We start from the raw sequence: 8338 nt of genomic DNA, 5'->3' as shown, positions 1-8338 counted from the left end.
GCATGATTCTCTGAGTCTGTCGAAGTGACGTTTTGATGTTGTTCCATTCCTTCGAAAGTCGTCTCAACAGCTTGTTTACTTTCATTGGTCCAGAAACTGGATTCCCTTGATATGCAAGACCATTCACAATTTCAGCAATAGATTCATATGGCTTCATTTTGAAGGATTCATATTATCCAAGCAATATGTTAATCTGAGTCTCCTTTGCTCGATCTGTTCCTTCATAGGTAGTGTAAAGCCTATCCCAAATATCCTTTGCTATTTCACAGGAAGCAATTTTCTTATATTTATCAGGTGCTAAAGCACAATAGAATGAATAAATTGCTTTTGAATCTAAAGATTCTACTTTGGCTATCTCAGTTTGAGATAGTGTGACAATAGCTGGTGTATTGCCATCTTGTTGATTGTTTGATGTCGTTCCAGGAGATGTTGGATTGATTCCTCTAATGATAACATCCCGCTGCAAATGATCAATGGATTTGATGAATGCCTTCATCTTGTTCTTCCAAATACTATATTCTTTGCCATCGAAGTATGGTGGTCTGGTATTGCTTTGTCCTTCCACAAGACCTGGAGCACTCATGCTAGCCATAAAGATCGTTAGCTCAGAAGTAAAACACTTCAATAAATAAGCAACCCGCTCTGATACCAATTGATGAGACTAGCAAATATCACTTAGAGGAGGGTGAATAGGTAATTTGAGTACTTTCTGATCAATTTAAAGCGAAAACAATTGATCTCGAGCAAGGTCTTAACAATGTTTAGATTTTGAACAATCTTTGAACAGCAAAATAAAAATGTGCAATTAATTAAATAAAAGAAGTTTTAGGGATGAGAAAAATTGCACACAGATGTATAGTGGTTCGACTTAGTTCAAGCCTACGTCCACTCTTCCACGCTAACAGCCTACTGACTGGATTCCACTAGATGATTAATCAAGAGATTACAAATTTTGAGTGATGACTTTTCTGTGAAAGATAGGTCCCTCTATCTCACTCAATCACTCTTACAATAGATCTTTCAATATCACAGATTTTTGCTCAAGAAGGACAAGTTTCACTAGTCAGAGTTTTGCTCGGACTTTGGAATGGATGATTATGGATATCGTCTCTCTACTTCTGCTCTTCGACAATTTGTCTCATTTTATACTCTTTCACTTACAAACTAGCCGTTGGATAGTCCTCAAAGGATCATCTTCCAATCTACATCTTGAACAGATTTGTATAAAAATGATTGCGTAGACGTTGAGTGACAAAATCTGAATCCCGCTGATTCTGATCGCCCATTCAGCCAGAACTTTGGTTTCCATAAGCAAAGCTTCTCTATTTAGAAATAAACTTTTTTTTTTTTTGGTGTGAATGTAAGTATTATAAACCAGATGAAGTACAGCAGCTTAGGGGCATCCCCCAGCATTACAAAAAGTGCTAATAATTCAAAAAGATGGAGGTAGGAAGTCTCCATATAGTAGCTAATACAACATTTGTCTGGGAAGGTCTAATTTTTTTGGTAGAGCGAAGCTCTACCTTTGACATTTTTACGAACCTTAGCCAAAAGAATATGAAAGTCAGTTGACTTGTTTTGAAACCGTCTGCTGTTGCGCTCCATCCAAATGCAATATATGGTTGCTAGAAAGGACAACTTGAGGAGTCTTGCTGCCAAGTCTTTGCCTTTTGTTGCCCTAATCATCCATTGCAGTTCTTCATTCCATCCTCCTAAAAGGCGCCTGATCCCATGTTGTGCTAGGATACAACGCCATATGTTGTTTGTCCATTCACACTCGAAGAATAAATGTGTTCTATCTTCAATACCAGCCCTACAGAAATTACACTAGAAATAAACTTGTCGTGGGGTTGATTGTCAATCGATTTAGGAAATCTTGCAATATAAATACTCCTTGCAAAATAGCCTTTTAAGATCGAAACAATCAATACTTTCCATTTGTGAAATCCAAGCCAAATTACTAGCCGTTGTTTACGTTCTGAGTAGCGATAACGTCTGGATAAAGCCTGAATCTTATATTGCGCTCAGAACTTGAGTCAGAATGGTTTGTTTTGTAAATTCTGAATCTTTGATTCTAGTATATAAACTTGAATTTCTTCCACTACCGTATACAAAGTCTGAACTTTGTCTTTTGCGGTGCAGAACCTGAATTTCCTTCTGATTCATGTAAAGTCTGGACTTTCAAAATATAACTTCCTGGACTTAGAATACTTCAAAAGCATATGTCAGACTTACTCATGGGTAGTTTTGTCGACATCAAAATCTATTAGGAAGTTTTCTCAACACAAACAAGCTATGAGATAAGTTGGAGGGTATCAATAGAAGGAGAGGTGGACGATGATGGGTAACATCGGATATTTAGCAGATAGATAGCACGTGCGAGCAACTTAGATGCGTACGTATGTTTCTAGTAATTACCTACTAATCTTTAGATGAATAAGCAAATAATGCTCCATCAAGTCTCTCAACAAACCTTATAATGCAGTAGTTTAGCAACTGAACATTTGTTAAATCCATGAAGCACCACTCATAAATAGGCTCAGCATCTTTTTTGACAAGAAGACCATTCTCTAGAAACAACAGGAACAGCCCTGGAATGCCTTTCTCAACAATAGGACTCCTTGCATAGCCTTGAAAGACTTCACCAATCTTCTTAACCTTCAGGTGGAGAAGAACTGAGATGGTGAAACTCCGTTCAGTTGTAGAATCAATGCTCTGGAGCTCCCTGGAGAGCCAGCATTGTTCATAATTCGAGCCACACCTTTATTGATCCCAAGAGCTTATGGGTTGTGATCAAAACATAGTTCGAGTCAACGAGTCAATAAGACCAGCGGGTCATGAAAATCTCTAGGGGCTGTTAAAAAACCATGAGATATCCACGCCCTTGCCATTTATCCTACTCAGCTAACCTCTTTTCCCTAGCCTAAGTCCCTTACACCGAGCAGATGGAGAATCTGCGCCTAATGTCCCCATTTCACTTTATATTCATTCTTTTTCAACTCTGCCATTCAATAGATACAAGAGCAATGAAAGCTCCCTATGAATTTCATAAATTTTGCTTCTTGTGCATCAATCAGCATCAATATCAACTCTGAGAAAACTGGTGACATAAACGTTGGCTTGGCATGTTGTTTCTGGCTGCGAGCAACTCCTATTTGTCCAGACATAAAACCAAGTCTTCCCAGAAAGCAATTCAATGAGTTTGATGTAGATCTTTGGTCGTTTCGTCTCCCTCATGCTAAGCAACAAAAAGAAGATAAAATGACCGTGTTAGATTAATCATCACAAAGCAAATAGGAGCGAAAGAGGTGGCAATTCTATTTGCTCTGCATGCCGTTTTATTTAAGGTACTTATCTCTACCATATGAGCAATTTCCCTTCATTATTGTCATTCGCCAGTTTGCTTATGGTGTCATCTACCTCCATCATGCTTCTTCTTGATGGATTCAGATTTCTTCTGCCTCATAGTAGTCCTGATTGAGTCGATCTTAGTTTCACTTTGATCAGTAGCACTCGAGAAGAAATTCCTGCAGCGAGTCAATTTCGGGATGCAAAAGAACACGAGCTCTGTGAGACTATTCTCTGTTATAAACGTTAATCATTTACTGCCAAAGAACAACCAAACTGATCCACTTCTCTTCAAACTTCCGACTGGTCACAGCATAATAGTTGAGCAGGACAAAGAGTCGGGCTGCCTACATACCCGAAACTGCCAAGTCAAGGAACGAATGAGCTACGCTGAAGGTAATTTTCGTGATCGAATTTATCGAATCCAAAGGGGGTTTATATTGGTCATTCTTGTACAGCCAAATGAGTAGCTTCATCCTTATGGTGCTTTTCATGCTCTATTACCATGAAATAGCTGGATTATTATTGATGATTTGCTCATAATCTTCAGAACTTATACAAGAAAATCATGTCATTTGTAAGAACATTCGGAATACATCATGGCCACTGAAGATACAGAATTACTCTCAGTCCTCGTATGATATCCAAATTTCCAAGTGTAAGTTGTTGATTCTCTTTGCACTCTCTTCCACTAGGTTTCCTTCGGCGAGAGGATGCTACTCAACTGGTGATTACATATTTGCCAAGATCATTTGAGTCCTCTAGTTGATGCGATTTGTTAGAGAAAAGCTGTTTCAAAAGATGGAAAAATTGTTCCCAAAAAAAACAAAAACAAAAAATTGCTCCGTTTGTTTCACGGAGAATGAATGATATGAAAAATATTTTCTTAAAAATGATCTCTTATATTGATTAAAAAATGAATAAACGAAATTTTTTTCATCATTTACAAAAATATTTAAACATAAATTGTTGTGGATAATGTAAACATTTTTCATTGACTAATTATCTCAAGCATATAAGCAATCATTTTTAAGAAAATGTTTTCCAACCCTAAATTACAAAGGCACGAATTATTTCAAGATTGTATAAAAGAAGAAATCCAACTTTACAAATATAAAGCATTTTTTATCAGCAAAAAGAAATACATATTTTTTTGTCAAAGTAGTATATTTATTGTGAGATATTACTTCAAGAAAATACATATTAATTCATGTCATTTTCCCTGAAAATTCATCTCATGACTATTGAGTATTAATCTAGAAAAATGCTAAAGAGTGCCTAACCACGCTTTTTATGGGTCAGTGATTGCGCTTTGGAAACATACATATCTCCATCTGAAGTAGGTGACTTCTATGAAATCTGTGTTCTCGCTCGAATCTTCCAAAGAGTCATGTTTTTCTCCAATGGGTCACAATCAGGTATCATCCTCACTTATATTTATTAGTTCTATTTGCGGGCAATGTTCACAACTTGTAACCCACCAGTCAAATGGGTGTTTCGATGCAGGTATAACCATTTTCAAAGTGCGTCGCTATGCATTATTACCAATTTTTAGTGATCTTAACTAGTGTTCTTAGGACATTTATTAACAAGATTCCCTCGAATTTGGGCTGAAGTGATTGTACCTAGAAAATACCAAAAATTGGTATCTGATCAACATGCCCTGGAATTTGGAGCAAATGTCCTCCATTTCCATCTCATCTCCCATTCTTTTACAGTTCCCTGTGAACTACACTTTGCTGCTACTGCATCAACGTCGATATCCACCATGCAAAAAAAATGGTGTCCTCAACGTCGACTTGGGGAGTCGTTTCTGGGTTGCCGGAAAATCCCATGTGTCAATAAATAAAACCAAGTTTCGTCCCAGATAGTGACTGAATTAATGTTCATTGATACAGTAGATTAATGATTTTTTCCTCTTCGTGCGAAGTAAGGATGCATAAGATGAAAATGACTCTGCTGATTACATTTAAGTATCGCAGAAACGACAAGAGCGCTTTCACTCCCGGGAAGCAGCCATCGCCAAGACTAGAATAACATCATTAGCAAGGTACGTTCTATGTCGTTTGATCTTTGTTTACTCACGTTTTCTTGCTGTGTCCATAAAAGAAAACCGACCATGCTATTTTCGATCATGATGGATCAGATTCTGATGCTTTATAATCTTTCATTAGCGATAGATCGAAGGATCTGCTTCTGGTTAGCCTCATACCGATGAAGGATGTTTTTCGTGCTGCGATACCATGAAACATCTAAAATATTTCATCGATGATTTGCATGTTGTCTCGAGTTATACTCTGAAACCATGTAATCTGTAAGAAAATTCTTTCGAGATGCAAAAGATACATAATGGGAGCTCATGACTTTCATGGAGGATCTTATAGATAAATTATCATTTGTACTTGAACTTAGTTGCCTAATTTAGTTCTCTACTCACGACCATTCAATCAATTCTCTTGCAGATATCAAGATGACAAGCTCTGCAATCAGGATTTGGGTTTTCTTTGCACTCTCTTTAATTTGGTTTTCTTTGACGCGAAGCTACATGCACACTTACGCCAGTGATGATCTCATGTTTGCCCAAGTTAATACCTTGACCTCCATTGAGACTTTGCTTCCCTTGAGTTACTATGGCCTCCCATACTGCAAGCCAGTGGGAGGGATCCGAGAACGTTTCGGCAATGTGGGCTCTGCTCTCTTGGGAGACCAAATCATCAACTCACCATACTGGTTCCGAGGGTATGTCAATGAGTCCGTCTACCTCTGCACCACTGATCCCCTGAGTGAGCACGAGTCAAGGCTCTTGAAGCAGCAGATTCGCAATTTATACCAAGTGAACATGATGCTTCATGGTTTGCCGGTAATAAGGTAGGCCAGGTCTGGTCAGATTGACATTCAATGGATAGGCTTCCCAGTAGGGTATGCACCGCCAAACAGCGATGACGTTTACATCATTAATCATCTCAAGTTCAGGATCTTGGTGAACGAGCACAGGGGCCGCAGTTACGACATAATGGAGCTTGATGCACCATCAAATGGCACGGTCTCTGAGGGTTATAAACCAGCGCCGCTGTTCAAGATTGTGGGCTTCAGGGTGGTTCCTTGCAGTGTTAAGCACGACCTGGAAAACATGAAAAGGCTCAAAATGAATGACAACATAGATTCCATAGGATGTCCCCTCAAGCTCAACAAATTTGAGATTGTGAGGGAGAATGAGAGGATATCCTTCACTTACGAGGTTCAGTTTCTGAGGAGCGATATCAAGTGGTAATCTCGTTGGGACACCTACTTCGAGCAGGGAGATTCCCGAGTCCATTGGTTCTCAATACTCAAATCTCTGATAATTATCCTTTTCTTAACCGGTGTTATCTTTGCAATATTCCTGAAGACAATAAATAGGGAACTCGCAAAATGCTGGGGACTCGATAAGCAGGCCGAAGCACAGGCTGATGAGGAGCCTTCAGGTTGGAAGCTTCTCACCGGCAATGTATTCAGAGAGCCAATCACTCTAAGCTTCTCAGTGTGATGGTTGGAACTGGGGTCCAAATCACACTGACCGGATTTGGGACTGCAACCATCGCAGCCCTCGGCTTCATCCCGCCCTATGCTCAACGAATTATACTGAAATTGATGATCACTGTCTACTGTTTTTCAGGAATTGTTGGCGGGTACATTGGCGTGCGTCCGTGGAGAATGATGAAAGGAAGTACCGATGGTTGGAAATCGGTTTCATGGTCGATCGCATTTGTCTTTCCAGGAATCGTCCTAATCGTACACGTGGCGCTAGACCTCGTAATGTGGCTCAACCATAGCACCGCCACTGTTTCTATCTCCATGTACATAACCGTTTTGTTGCTCTGGTTCTGCATTTCAGCGCTAGTCACCCTCTTGGGAGGATTCCTTGCGACCTGGGGTGAGGCTATTCAATGTCCTGCGAAACCAATCACATTCCTAGGGAAATCCCTGCTCGGACACTTCCCTCGAGGCTCTTAGCTCTCGGTGCTGGGGCGATCCAGTTCAGCACACTCTTTATTGAATTCTTCTTCTTTCTGGCTAGCAGATGCTTTGGTAGGTTCTATAGCGTGTCAGGGACCCTCTGCCTTTGTCTTCTGTCCCTCGTTATCCTCTGTGCTGAAACTTCCTTGATCATTACTTACGGCAATCTACAAGCCAAGGACTGGAAATGGTGGTGAAGTCTTTCTGTGCTTCTGGTTCGGCTTCCATCTTTGTGTTCATTTACTGAATCAATTACTTGGTTTTTGACCTCGACGGTTTGAGCGGTCCCCCACCTGTCACAGTTTATGTTGGTTACTCGCTCATATTGACAATAGCAGCCCTGCTATTAACTGGTAGCATCGGTTTCCTCACTTCGTTGTACTTTGTGAATGCTTTCTTCTCATCAACAGAGATCTGAGTAGTCACCTTTTTCTGAATTTCGTCCTCTGCTCGAGCTCCTCGCATTCAGAAAACTGAAATCGCCTCGATCAAGTACAGAAATGGTTTACCTTATTATCTATTGCCTAGCCTTTATGATGTTTAGCTGTCAAAAGAAGCGCGAGGATAGTTGTCTAGCTATTAATGTTTCAAAGTAATGCATCCCCATCTATTGCCCACATTTCCACTGATATTTCTGTATCATCCGACAGTTAAGTACAAAGCTTTATTGTTAACAGTCTTCTTCAAACTGAAGGTGTCCATTAGTAGTTTTGCGAGATGGAATGCATCAGACAATCTTTTAGAGTCAAACTTGACATTGAAACAAGCTATGAGATAAATTGGAGGGTGACACTAGAAGGAGAGGTGGACAATGACGGGCACTGTCGGATATCTAGTAGATAGCACGTGCAAGCAACTCAGGACCGCACATACCTTCCTAATAGCAACCTATTAATGTTTAGATGAATAAGCAAATAATGCAGAACCAAGTCTCTCGACAAACCTTATAGTTCAGTAATTCAGCAACTGAGAATTTGTTAAATCCATGAAGCAC

General features: G+C 39.7%; 1 pseudogene; it reads left to right on the top strand.

Annotated features, from left to right (window-relative positions):
- The first annotated feature begins 5818 nt into the window (after positions 1-5818).
- Positions 5819-7762, top strand: LOC115677155 (transmembrane 9 superfamily member 12-like; annotated as a pseudogene).
- Positions 7763-8338: the final 576 nt, after the last annotated feature.

The sequence above is a fragment of the Syzygium oleosum genome, unplaced genomic scaffold (assembly GCF_021117445.2).
Source record: "Syzygium oleosum isolate NSW1041296 unplaced genomic scaffold, Sole_v2.1 Sole_v2.12, whole genome shotgun sequence".
Taxonomy (NCBI): domain Eukaryota; kingdom Viridiplantae; phylum Streptophyta; class Magnoliopsida; order Myrtales; family Myrtaceae; genus Syzygium; species Syzygium oleosum.
This window is presented reverse-complemented; position numbering and strand designations above follow the sequence as displayed.